The following is a 15,040-nucleotide window of genomic DNA, read 5'->3' as shown; positions in this document are numbered from 1 at the left end:
CTGCGCCTCTTCCCGAGGCTGCCGCTGCTCCTGCTCTTCTTCTTCTTCTTCTTCCTCGACCCCCTGCGTTTTTCCGTTTTCTTTCGTTTTTCTTTATTTTCTTTGTCAAGACAATATACAAATCATGTTTTAATAATTGTTTTTTTAATTATAATGCATAATTCGACATAAATCCCTTATAATTCAATATTTGCGGGTTTTCGTCGTCTATTCAAACCCGGATTTTAAAGGGTCGATTTTCTCATATCGATTCTCTGGAATTCATCTTTTCTACATAGTTTTCTTTATTTGATTTCAGTTTTACAAATTCAATCATGCTTTCAAGTTCAAAGTTTTGTTCTTTTGTATTTCCGACACGAATTCATCGTAATCATGTAAATCGCTGTAAATTCTCATCTTTAATTTGTTTTATGACTTGTCCAGATGCATGTAATCAATTAAGATACTTCAACTCGAGTCTAATATTGATAATCCATCCTAAATCTACCAACGAACGATAACAATCCGCGGTTCTTACTTCACAGCCAGAGCTCAGCTCTAGAACAGACACAGGAAGAGCTGCGCCTCTTCCAAAGGACGCAGCAGATGCTGCGCCTGTTCTGGGTTGGCTTCTGTCTCTGAACTCTTTCTCGCCTTAACGTAGCTCCTAATTACGTATTCAATCAACTATTATCCATATTATCACCTCTAATCTGCTGTATTTTCTAATTTTATTTTCTTCTTCAAAATCCTGTTTCGAGTGTGCTTTTGACGTAGATTAAATAAACTTTGTAATTATTGTAATTTTAATTGTATGGCATTCACATATAATTAATCTAACTTCCAACTTCGACCAATTTGAGTGCTAAACACGTGTTAACCGACATAGTCTAATTGCACATGCTAGGATTAATCTATATTTGTTTCATTGCATGCATTACATCGACGACATATCAAATATGAATAATTTCCCTAATCATTAGTAGAGGCCGCTATCGAGGCGGGCGGGATTAGGTGTTCGAATTAAAGAGCTTCCTAATATGTACCCTCACTCCTTACTCCAGTTATCTCTGGACATCCATGTCCATTGGCATCTCGAGAGTCATTCTAGACATAGAATGCTAAGGGTAACGAGTTCTTAGTGTTTATGTCATTACTTTGTGTTTACATTGCACGAGGTATTCGAATGGTTTCCAAATTTTTCCACAATAAATTATGGTGACTCCACAAATGCAGGCTTATTAAACCTTTCACCGGTTTCAATGCCTCACCAATCGGTAACGGCCCATGACGTGCTTTGGCAAAGCAAGCAAGGTTCCGTGGGAGAAGTGTCGCCGCCTCGAAACATTAACGCGCAGGTGCGCGTGGCGCGGGGGGTCCTTGTCCACAGGTATAACATGCGGGATTCACTAAATCTCAACAGAGAGAAAGTATGCGGAAATAAAATAAAAGTTTATACAAACATGATAGTAAAAAATGGGGAAAAAATATCCCACGAATGACATGACGAAAATAGGTGAATTTAGCAAAATGATAAATAAAGTCCAACGGTCAAGGTACTCGCTAGCTCACACATGTCTTCACCCCATATAAGCACCAACTAATATCTGTCATTCATGAAACATGAATGCCACAGTCAGTGGGGAGTAACTCAAGGTTCTCTCAGCCACATTTTATCAAAATAAACGTAACAAAGAACTCAATTAAGCAAGGCATAGAAGACAATTGCAAATAGCTTGAATATTCACAGACATGGATCAAACTTGTCAATTAAATGGAAGAGAGCAAAATAGGCCAATATTAAATCAATACAAGTGTACGTTAATTAGACACGAGCACACATTCCAAGAAAATATGACATATGCAACTAACCAAAATGCAAGACATTTACTACTCTTAGACTAACTTTTCCCCGGGTAGGACTACGATAATAATATGGTCCTAGTCTAAACCTGGCCAAACTCTCGGAATAGATACTTTCCGATTCGACATACGGCAGAACATCCCGTATCTAAGACTCGATGACAGAACGGAAATCGAGTACCCCAATTGCCAGAACAGCACGAAAGTGACGGAAAGACTAAGATAGAACTCACTTGCCAGAACAGCACAAGTGGGCCAAACCCGTACTTGCCAGAACAGCACAAGTAGGGCGTAAATGTAAGTCAAGCAAAAAGTGTAGCAAAATTGCAAATTCACATGGATACGACTCCATTCAATTAATCATGTAGAATAAACCACTCGTATTTGAAATACGATAAATAAATGAGAATGAATGAATTAAAGCTCGTATTATAATTAAAACATGTGATTTCATATAATTATGACGTAATTAAATAACCAATTCCACATTTACGATTCATGTGAGAAATATATAAATGAGCGATAATTAATGAATTACGTTATATAAAACACGAGACGGAATTTAATTAAATTAAACACGGACATAATTAATGAATTACGTTATATAAAACACAAGACTGAATTTAATTAAATAAACACGGACAACGCCATACACGGCTAAGACCCACAAACCTCACCCGTGACCAAGGCCACAACCGGCCAGCCAAGGTCATAGCTCAGCCACGACCTAGGCCATAACCCAGCCACCCAGGCCACAGCTGAGGCTACTGCTCAGCTGCCAAGGCCACGGCTCAGGCTGCTGCTCAGTTTCCCAGGCCACGACTCAACAGCTATCCAGGTCACTACCAAGGCCATGCCGAGCCACTACTCAGGCCATGCCAAGCTATACCAAGCTTAAAACAAAGACGGGTTTACACTACGACAACCATTCATCCAAAAGCATAATAAATATGAAATTAACAGGAGGGTTTCATATACATACTTAAGACGAAAATTATCAACGGTAAAATTTGCGCATACCAACAACCAAACACAAACCAACTCGACAATCCAAATGACCACCAAAACACCCCTTTCATCCACCCAAAAACGAGCCAAACAACAGCCTCTTTGCCACCCAAACCCGTGTCAAACATAACCCATTTGGCCACCCAAAAACCGTGTCACAGCAGCCTACCACCCAGCCTAGGGACCCGTGCCAAACACCCATTTTTCTGCCTTGCAAACGGTGCCAAAATAGGGGTGAAAGCAGCCATAAATTCTGCCCAAACAGCTCGAAAACAGGCCCAATCAAGGTGACGTTAAGACGGATTTTAAAGCATGTTTAAGGCGGTATTTTTTCCATAAAAGTAACTCAAATCATACATGGATATGTTCTTAAGATGAGAGTTAAAAATTTAGCCCAAATCGACAAGAAAAGCAATCCAAAACAGTAGCCAAAAACACATCTAAACAGCCCACATACACGGTTTTAAGCTTCTTGTGAAACCGTCTTAAGACGGAATTTGAAGTATATAAAAGACGATATTCACCCATTTAAACTACCACATTCATTCACCCATTTCATAAGGAAGCTAAAGACATAAAATTTACTCAAATTAACCATGGAAATCTTGTATAAAACCGTCTCATTCAACAATGGTATAAAACATGTAAAAATGTAAACTTTGTTCAATAAAAGAGTAAGATACCACATAAACAGACATAAATTTAGCATAATGTCGAGTAACCTATCACCTTTACCTTCTTAGCTCTTCAATCTTCAATCTTCAATGGAATCGTCTACAGCAAAGCTGTCTTCTTTCGGGTTGTCCAAGTTTATACCTAGACAACGAAAAACACACATTAGCAACCATTTACGAGTTGGAAAAGGGTTGACCAGCAGGGTGTCGTGTAAAAAGTCGGAGTTTTTCTTACATAGGATGATGGAGGACAGAATAAGGAAGAATTTGGCGCAAAAATGAGTCGATTTGGTTAAGAAATAAGTGAGTTATGGAGGTTTTAGTGAAGTGGAGGAAAATGTTTCAATGGTGTTTCTGCCATGGATGAGTTTGCTGAAATTTTGAGTAAAATGATGGGGATAGGGTTTTGTGTCTAATGTTTGGTGAAGGGATAAGAATAAGGGGAACGCTCATTAGTCAACTTAGGCCCAAAACACCTAAATTAAGTCGATTTTCGCTAGAAAACACGCCTCAAGCCTACTATAACTCGAGTCGGAAATTATTATCATTTTATTATTATTATTATATAACTAAAACTATATTTTTATGAAAACTAGATTTTAAAAAATATAATTATTTAAATCAAGCGATAAAATACTTTAAAACTATTTTGCTAAAAAGTGGGTGTTATAACCAAAACCAGGTCTTCTTTTCGGGTATTGGATCAGACGTAGGCCCAATTGACTTTAACTTTCGTTGTTTCATGAGTCTCCGAAGGGCATCGGTGTACGTAATACCAATGTTGGTAAATTTCCTAGGAGGTGTACCCTTCATGTTGAGAGCCTTCGAGAGGATGACCTCATCGACATGTGAGATCTCTATTGATAAATCCTCAACGGTTTTAATGTCATAACCTTTAAAACGGGACACATAATTTGGGTGAAGGTAGTTAATGACATGTTCGACTAATGTCCCCTCCTCTGACTGATCTATCATATGTGAGTCGTCTTTCCTTCTTTTCACCAAATTATTGGTGGAATGCTCATCGTCTTGATTATTAGAAGGATTGAACTTCTTATAAGGTCGCCCGATTTCTCTGTCTGAGCTAGTTAGGAGCGAGACAGAAATCCTACCATCCTCGATTCCATCTTATATGACATATCTGAGCTTTTAGCAATTTTCGATATCATGACCTCTTCCCCTATGGCATTAACAATATGAATTGCCATCTCAAAATCGGGCTACATCTTCTGGCTTTGAATCCGGGGTTGGATCGATAGGTTGTAGGAGGCCTAGAGAGGTCAAAGTTTTCAAAGCTAGGGCATAAGGAACGCCTAGATTGGCGAATAACCTTGGAGGTTGTTTAGTCTTCTTCGGCAAAGGCTCCATGAGGTTGCCTTTCATGATTTTGATCCTTGGATAAGATAGGAGTGTGACATGTGAAGTGATGGAGCAGGTCGTTGTCCACTATCAAACACATTTATATCCAACTACTAGCATAGCGAGTAAGTCGGAGTCGAGCCCAAAGGATGGGGGTATTCAAATTATTCAAACAAGTTATAGTTATTGTAACACCCCGATTATCCGGCCAAGATAATTGGAGCGTTACCATCTCGGTTTCCCGAGGTATTGTTTCAAAACTTCAATCAAAGAACATTTTATTAATATAAATATTTAGTGAATTACATAAACGTAAACAAATGAATAACTAAAATACAACTCGTGATATCTATACTCTTCTAGCCAACTAGACTCGTCTCATGATATCTTCAAGCTCGTCCCGTCTCCCGCGTACTATCCAAAAAACCTGATCATAACCAGCTCCCCATATGACCAAAGGATATCATATGGATCGACACATGCCACCCCAAAAGAGATAGGTGACAATGCACAGACACAACAAACGTCAGTTTCAATAAATAAATAAATTGCGACCCGACTCGAGTGTGTGAACATACAACATGACTATGATATGAATAACATGATATCCAACAACTGCCACCATGGTACCGGGCCACGCCCAGACATACCGATAACCACAGACAGGTACCGGGACATGCCCAGACATACCGGGCCCGGAAGCCAACCGGATCCCCTGGCAGACGTCGTGTCTCAACCACACGCGTCCCTCCAAACTCAAGTCATTAATGTGCACATCCCTCTTGGAGTGGGAAAGCTCCAAGAGGCGACCCAAGCAAAAGACGGTCTCCCAACCGTCTCCCGTCTCCTCAACAACAACCAACAATCACAACCGTTATATTATCCAATATATATGACAAGTATGATAAATGCAAATACCACACAATATGCCAATTACCGATTCCTCCAATCACCTTAACCAATATCATGTTATAATGCAATAACCGCTAAAACACGACTCACATGACAACTCAAATGCAATATTAAAACTGAGTAGGATTAACCTACCCCACAGCAAATCCGCATAAGCAAACCGTCACACAAGCTAGGTCCGTCTTGTAAAACCGTCTCACAAAACACATTTCCTAAAATACGATAATAATACAAATACGTATAAATATACTCATCTAATCATACAAATAAGTATAAATATACTAATCCAATACGTATATCAATACGTATAATATACTAATATATTTATACCAAAACGTATAAATATACTAATACAATATACAAATACGTATACGACTAACTAATCTAAATAAACCCGTCTTAAACAATAAAAAACCCGACTCAACCCAAACCACCACGACCACCGCTGCCACCATGGACCACCACCCTTGCCATGGTAGCCATGGCCAGCCGCAGCACCACGGCCACCACCAACGGCTGACACCACCACCACCAACAACAAATAGCAACAACAACACCCTCCACACGGCACAGCCTCACAACCCTCCACCACCGAGGTTGCCACCACCACCACGGGGCCAGCCTGACCACGGTGGGTCACAACACCACCACCGTGCTGACAACTGCCACCAGCAACAGCAGCAACAACCGTAACAACAACCGCAATAACAACAACAATAATAAACCCGACACCCCTTTTCTCTCTCCTTTCCCGCCACCTACAGCCACCCTCACGGCCACCCAAGACCAACCCTTAACTCACCCCTCAACCCTCAACCCGGATCTGCCCTAGCCCAGACCAAAACTGGCCCGTAACCCGTTCGAAAAATCAGCCTTAACCTGCATGACACAACCCCCCTAAAACCCCTTTTTCTACTCGGTCAAGGTCTGTTTTGGGTGGTCAACAGCCGTCCATTGGTGGTTCAAGGCGGTTCAAAGATGGGTCAAGGTCGGGATGGGTCAAAGGTATGAATAAAATAATATAAAGGCAAGTATAAGACGGTTTACCTTACGATCTTGAGGCGAGGTGAGAGAATCTGCTTTTTCTCTCTTTCTCTCTTCTCCCTTCTCTTTTGTGGATTTTGTGGTGGATTATGTTGGGATAAGGTTTGAGTGGATAATGGTGGGATTATAAGGTGAGGGTAGTATAAGGTGAGTGTATAAATACATGTATCTTATTATTATTATATTATTATATTATTCCGTCTCAACATAACTCGTATAATTACAATAAAATATTATTATTTAATAATTATTAAATATGGAGTATTACAATCTTCCCCCCTTAAAAAGAACTTCGTTCCCGAAGTTCATCTCACTCTCTCATTTCCTCAAATCTCATGCATTCTCTCGCACCTCACATGTTTATCAACCGTATACGCTCTTTCTAAATATCACACTCATCCTAAAGTTCTTCACTCAATTCTCACTACTTTCTTACATTCTGTACTTTCTCTTTCCTAAATTTCCGAATTATTACATCTACTCCCCCTAAAAGAGAACTTCGTCCCGAAGTTCGACTATCAACCTCAAAATACGATCTGATACACTGATTACTAAGTTCCACAAATGACTATGTTTTAGGTTCGACATTCTGTCCTATTTATTGCAAATCCATAAATAAATCACATATATGGTCCTAATGTTATAGATAAAGACCTTGATGTGACTCATATTTGAGCATATTTAGTCCCCGAATTAGCCTCGTTCCTATGCTTTTTAATGCATAATTGGGTCATTTACTATCTTTAGTCTTTCGTTTTGCATATTCTTTGAGGTTTTGATCCCTTGGTAGGAAAGGAGTAAGAACCTTGTATTTTCATGGAAAAATGGAGCTAAATTGATCGAATTCAATGACCAAGTATCAAAGGGAAGACAACGCTAGAAGGCCTATGTAGATAATAAAGTAAATTGGGCAATGATTAAAGGATCCTTGCATCTCCAACAAGATCCTTGAGGATTGTTAAAGAAAGAAAAGAAGAAGTGACTGCCCAGCAATCCGAGTGTCGCAGTGCTCGGGACGAGCGTCCAGCCTTGCCACAATCCAAGCGTCCCGTGACCAAGACGCTCGTCTTGGTACCTGATGAGCCGAGAGTCGCCTTTCCCAATCTGCTCGGATTTCTCTCCAGTGAAAACCGTCCCTCAGCCAAGCCGCTCGGGACGAGCGTATTTCTTGAAGACTACGAAAACGGATATGCACATCTCCTTCGAGAGGAGCACTTCCTCAACTTTTCTTAAGGGTCTTAATCGTCATTTAAGCCCTTAGTAACCCTAATTTATGTACCTAATCCTTAGTATAAATAACCCATTGTACTAATTGGATTATCATGTTCTTCTTATGCATTCTAAATCTCATCTTAATCTTGTAATCAACTCTTAATTTAGCATTAATACAAATCTCATTTCTTAATCTTTGCTTAATTTCTCTATTGTTCATCATTTATTTTGGGTAATTGAAGATTATTTGGGGTTTATTTGGAGGATTGACAACCTTCCATCAATCATCAAGTACTTCTATTATTCTTTTCTTTATTATTTGGAATCATCTTTAGGTATAATTCTCTCTTAATCCTTTTTAATTATTGTTAATCATCTTCATTTGTTCATCATGGTTTACCTTGCTAGTATTATTGACAACCTTGTTAGCATGTTAAACTTGATAATGAGTGAGTAGTTTCCTTAACTAGGGTTAATGGGGAATTGGGGAAACCAAGATGGGGATTGATTCATGCTTAATCTAATATGCTTTCATAATTAATTTGCTTGCTTGTTGTGGTTTCAACTTATGCACATGTTATGTTTGATGAAATGCGAGCCTATGAATCCTTGCATTTTTTACCCATCACTTATCTTTTCAATGAGACTTGTAAGACATAAACCAACTCGAGTCTCATTAGACCATGCATATAATTGTATAAGGAGGATTAAGTCGACTTGTAGGTGTTGTACAATCTAATCGATTCGGTTCCGGGACCCAAACCTTCCTAGGGATTGTAAGATATACACTAACTCGATCCCATCACAACAATAATTGCTTGCATCTAGTAGAAAACATGTTTGTATGATCAAATCCCATGAATCCCTTATGAACCCATGACATCATAGTGCTTTTAATCAATTGTTTACATCTCATTTTAATCATCTTGCTTGCTTTCATTACTTTATTTTCATTGTTATTTAGTTTAGTTGATCTCCTACCTCAACCCAAATTGTGACACCCTTAGACACGACCATTTACAGTCGAAAATCTTACATCAATACCCGTTCCTTGGGATCCGACCTTTACTTACCTATTTACTAATAGCAGAGTAGTTTGTGAAGTTATAAATATGGTTTTGGTCGAGGTAACTTTTGACGACGAGTAACAAAACCGACGAACAAAAAATGGCGCCGTTGCCGGGGACGGTGTTAACTTGATTTGATTTTATTTGATTGTTTTTAGTTGTGTCTTTCTTTATCTTGGGGAAGTAAAACTTCTCAAGGTACTTGTCATCTTTTTCTCTTAGTGCCTTTTACAAGATGGATATTATAGATTGTTTTGTTGAGGACCACTTGAGTATACCTTTCTTCAAAGACCCCATGCAAGCATTGGAATCCTTAGAAGCAAGCGAGGCCAAAAATACGCATTGGAAATTAGAAGTAGATCTCCTTGAGGCCGCTCTAGCCAACAAGGAACTTACTCATGAGCAATCCGTATTAGTACATAACATCCTTGTGGAAGCATATCAACCCACAGAAGAAGAACAAGCAACCGAAGATGATATCATACAAGCCGAGGAGCAAGAAGAATTTGTTATGGAATTTGAGTATGATGAAATTAGTGAGCTTGAAGAACAAGTTGAATATGCCATGAGAATGGAATGTCTAATGGAAATGGAGCAAGTCTTTAATAAATCTTCAATGGAAGAGAGTGAGGTACAAGTTCCAACTTTAAAACCCCTTCCCCCAAATTTGAAATATGCTTACCTTGATGAATCTAAGACTAAACCCGTGATTGTTAATGACAAACTTGATGAGAACCAATTGGGGAAATCGCTTGATGTGTTGAAACAATATGAAAAGGCTATAGGTTATAGTCTAGATGACCTTAAGGGGATAAGTCCCAATTTTTGCATGTATAGAATTCATCTAGAAGAAGACCATAGACCTACCATCCAATCTCAAAGGAGATTAAACCCCCACATGCAAGAAGTTGTAAAAGCAGAGGTTATGAAATTACTTGATGCAGGAATCATATATCCTATATCAGATTTCTTGTGGGTTAGCCCCGTTCAAGTGGTGCCTAAGAAAGGAGGTACCACGGTGGTAACAAATGATAAGAATGAGCTAATACCCACAGAGAAGATCACCGGTTGGCGTATGTGTATTGACTATCGAAAATTGAATTCCACAATAAGAAAGGATCATTTCCCCCTACCATTCATTGACAAAATGCTTGAGAGGTTAGCCTCTAACAAGTTCTTTTGCTACCTTGACGGGTATTCAGGATTCTTCCAAATCCCAATACACCCGGATGACCAACATAAGACCACCTTCACATGCCCTTATGGTACTTTTGCATATAGGAGAATGCCTTTTGGCTTATGTAATGCCCCCACTACTTTCCAAAGATGCATGATGAGTGTCTTCTCCGACTATCTAGAAACCATAATGGAAGTTTTTATGGATGATTATAGCGTTCATGGAAAAGATTTTGACTCTAGCTTGCATAACCTTTCTCTTGTGTTGCAAAAATGTGAAGATGTTAGTCTCGTTTTGAATTGGGAAAAGTGTCACTTTATGGTCAATGAAGGTATTGTTTTCGGTCATTTAATCTCGGAAAAGGGCATCGTCGAAGTCGATAAAGCTAAGGTTGAGGTGATAGAGAAACTCCCACCTCCCGTGAATGTTAGAGGGGTGAGAAGTTTTTTCGGTCACGCGGGTTTCTATCGCCGTTTTATAAAAGATTTCTCAAAAATCGCGAAACCCCTCACTCAACTCTTACTTAAAGATGCCCAATTCCACTTCACTAATGAGTGTGTTGAAGCCTTTAATAGAATTAAGGAAGCACTAATCTCGGCACCGATCATTCAACCACCAAATTGGGAACTACCATTCGAGATCATGTGCGACGCGAGTAACTACACCGTTGGAGCGGTTCTTGGCCAACGGGTAGGAAGGGCTTTGCATGCTATTTATTATATAAACAAGACGCTTGATTCCTCCCAAGTGAATTATGATACTACCGAAAAGGAACTCCTTGCCACTGTCTATGCTTTAGACAAATTCCGTTCCTATTTGCTTGGATCAAAAGTAATTGTTTTCTCGGATCACTGTGCTCTTCGACATCTCTTGATAAATAGCAAAACCAAGATTATTGAGATGGATTTTGCTACTCCAAGAATTTGACTTAGAAGGGGCCGAGAATGTGGTAGCGGATCACTTGTCGAGAATCCGATTTCATGATGAAGAGGGAGAGACACCGATCAATGACTCTTTCCCTGGTGATATTTTGATGGCCATTTATTCACAACTTGAGAGGCATACTACTCCGTGGTTTGCCGACTATGCTAATTATATTGTTGGAGGAGTTCTTTCTCAAAATTTGAGCTACAACCAAAGAAAGAGATTCTTGTTCGAAGTCAGGAGATATTTTTGGGATGACCCCAATCTTTACAAAGAGTGCAGTGATGGACTTTACCGGAGGTGCATACCCCAATGGGAGATTCATGGTATTTTGGAAGGATGTCACTCATCACCTTATGGTGGACACCATGGAGCACGAAGGACTATTGCTAAGATCCTTCAATCGGGTTTCTTTTGGCCTACTATGTTCCAAGATGCTAGGGAATTCATCCTCCATTGTGATGCTTGTCAAAAAACGAGAAATATTTCTTGGAGGAACGAGATGCCGCAAAGAGGGATATTAGAGGTGGAAATCTTCGATGTTTGGGGCATCGACTACCAAGGACCGTTCGTGACATCTAAGGGAAACAAATACATCCTTGTGGCCGTAGACTATGTCTCAAAATTGGTGGAGGCAATTGCCACCCCAACCGATGATGCAAGAACGGTCACAAAACTCCTCAAGAAAATAATCTTCCCAAGGTTCGGAGTCCCTAGAGCAATCATAAGTGATGGAGGAACACATTTCCATGAAAAGAAGCTCACATCCCTTTTAACCAAATATGGTGTTCAACATAGAACCGGCTTGGCATATCATCCTCAAACAAGCGGTCAAGTTGAAGTCTCAAATAGAGAGATCAAGCAAATCCTAGAGAAGGTTTTTAACAAGACTCGTAAGGATTGGAGCATGAAGCTTGATGACACTCTTTGGACTTATAGGACGGCCTATAAGACTCCCATAGGAGCCTTCCCTTACAAACTTGTCTATGGGAAAGCATGTCACTTGCCAATTGAGCTTGAATACAAAGCTTTTTGGGCAAACAAAGCTCTCAACCTTGATCTCAAACTAAGTGGTCAAAAGAGAATGATGCAAATCCAAGAGCTAGAGGAATTTCGACTACAATCTTATGAGAATGCCAAAATCTACAAAGAAAGGACAAAGCTGCTTCATGACAAGAGAATCAAGCAAAAGGCCTTGCACAAGGGAGACAAGGTCCTTGTATTCAACTCCCGATATCGACTCTTTCCCGGGAAGTTGAACTCTAGATGGATGGGTCCTTTGTGATCACCGAGGTAGGAAAGTATGGAGACTTTGAGATCAAGTCGGAAGATGGAAACAAATTCAAGGTCAATGGCCAAAGATTGAAACCGTATTATGAAGGAGCATTAATTGGAGAGGTCGAGGTCACCTACCTCGGGCCTCCTCCTCCTTGAGAAGATCGTCAAAGAGAGAGTTTGGTGGAGTCCTCTCCAAACCACCACTTGTAAATATACTAACTCTTTTAACTTGTATCTTTAACTTTATTGCATTTTTATGATTCTTGCCATGAGAGTAAGTGAGGGAGGGTCACTAATCATTTTGATGAATGAAGGATTTAGAAATTCAAGTGTAGGGAAGCACTTTCACCGAATGAGAAATCACGGAGAAGCAGGACCAGTCCGAGCGTCCCGCAAGGAATCCGCTCGTCCTGGTAGATGATCTGAGCGTCCTGGGTAGGGTATGCTCGTCCTGAGAAAGCAGGAAAAGGAAGTTTTTGGTCTGACTGAGAATTCGAGCGTCTCACTTGTGAATCCGCTCGTCTCACTCAAGACGGTTGTTTCATGTGTAATCCGTCCGTCCTGATGGTATTATTTTATGGCATTCTTCATGGAAGAGAATCCGAGTGCCCCCATTTGAATCCGCTCGTCCTGTAGTGTAAAATGCTCGTCCCGACGACAATTCGCCCGTCCTGCCTGCTTCAATATTTGGGACCTGTCCTGGATGAAGATCTGAGCATCCCGTGAGGAATCCGCTCGTCTCCATGGTCTAAGATCCGAGCGTCCTAAGATCGAGCCGCTCGTCGCCCTGCGTCTTATTTTTCGATTTTCTCGCTAATTAAAATCTTCCCCACCACACATTTTGTGACACCTCATCCTTCCTTCCACTATATAATATAAAACCCCCTCTCTTGTAACCCAAATCATATCTCAAGCACTCATTTACCCAACAAAAACAAAAACCCCCAAAATCTAGGGTTTCAAAATATTCAAAAGAAGCTCTAAATCACAAGGAACATCTCCTTATTTCAAAATCAAATTCCAGATCTACATTCAAGAATGGGGCCAAGAGGATCATTATTTAGAGAGAAAAGAAGACCAAGGGTAAGGGGGATCTCATCTACTTCTCACCTTAATACTTTGAGGAGGGAACATGAAGAATTATTTGATCTTACAAAACTTGATGAGTTTTCCAACATAGAGTTTGTCAATGATGTACCAAGGCTCGTTTTCCATCGTCTTCTTGGTAAGAACATTCTACCCACTAAATTTATGTACCATAAGACTTTGAGGAAACTTGGAATCTTTCATCAAACCGAAGCCCTCTTTGAATTGTTTGGTCTTTCAACCCTATTTCACATGCATGAGCGTACCTATCGATCTTTAGTTCTTGAATTCTTGAGCTTCTTGAAAATCACTACCTTGAACAAGACCATATGTGTGGAATTTAGATTGGAAAACACCACTAGAATGATGACCCTTGTTGAATTCGCTAATGTTCTTGGGCTAGATGTTTCGCCTACCCGAACATCAAACCCAAGAAAGTATAGCATAACACCCCTTTGGAGAGCAATGACGGGTCGGGATTTTTCGTACATCAAAGAATGCTTGGCTTTTCACATTCAAAATCCTATCATTAGGCTCACTTATCGATTTCTAGCCGGCACTCTTCTTGCCTGTCGGGATCCCGCAATAGTGAATGAGCTTGACCTTGTATTCATGGAGTCTTACCTCGAAATTCAAGGGAGGAGCGGGTACCATTTCAACGCCCCCCTTGTTCTTCTCGAAAAATGGGTAAAATTACGGAATGGGGACGATGATGGTGTAAAACACATTGTCTATAGGGGACTTATCACAAGGCTTGCCAAGTTTTTCAACCCCAAATTCAATGAAAAAAATGAGTATGTACCCCTTTCGGGCAACACAAGGATCAATGAAGAGCTAATCCTTAGGCAACACCATTGGATGACCCATGAAGGATATGAAAAGAGGATCAAATGGCTTACTAAGGGGAACACCCCCATTTACCTACAAATAGAAGGATTAGCAAGAATTTCACCAAGACGAGGCCCTCTTTCTCCAATACCATCTTATCTCATCCCAACATGTGCGAATCAAGCAAATCAAGCACCACCACCTCCAACACAACATCAACAACATGAACAACAAAAGAATGACAATGAAAAGATTGTGATAACACCTTACCCCTTCCAATACCAACCTTACAATCACCCGAATCCTTTCATCCTCCCTAGGGATGATTTTGTGACGGGAATCCTTCATGATATGCATCTCCGACAATTTGAAGCCAATGTGGATAATTATTATGCCTTGTATCCACAATTTCACCAAATGGCTCGGCAAGGAATCATTAGTGAAGAGGGAATGCTTCCTTCTTGGGCTCAAATGCATATTCTTTTCCCAAATTCAGAGAAAGCTAATAAGGGATCACATGGTCAAGGAGGTGAAGGGAGTGAAAACTCAAATGGTGGAGACACGGTGGAGCTAGATAGCGAAGAGGATGAGTTTATGGATTTCTATGGAAGCGATGCAACGAAGGAAGC

This window comes from Silene latifolia, chromosome X (genome assembly GCF_048544455.1).
Source record: "Silene latifolia isolate original U9 population chromosome X, ASM4854445v1, whole genome shotgun sequence".
In the NCBI taxonomy this organism is placed as follows: Eukaryota; Viridiplantae; Streptophyta; class Magnoliopsida; order Caryophyllales; family Caryophyllaceae; genus Silene; species Silene latifolia.
The sequence above is the reverse complement of the archived record's forward strand: the minus strand, read 5'-3'. Positions refer to the sequence as shown.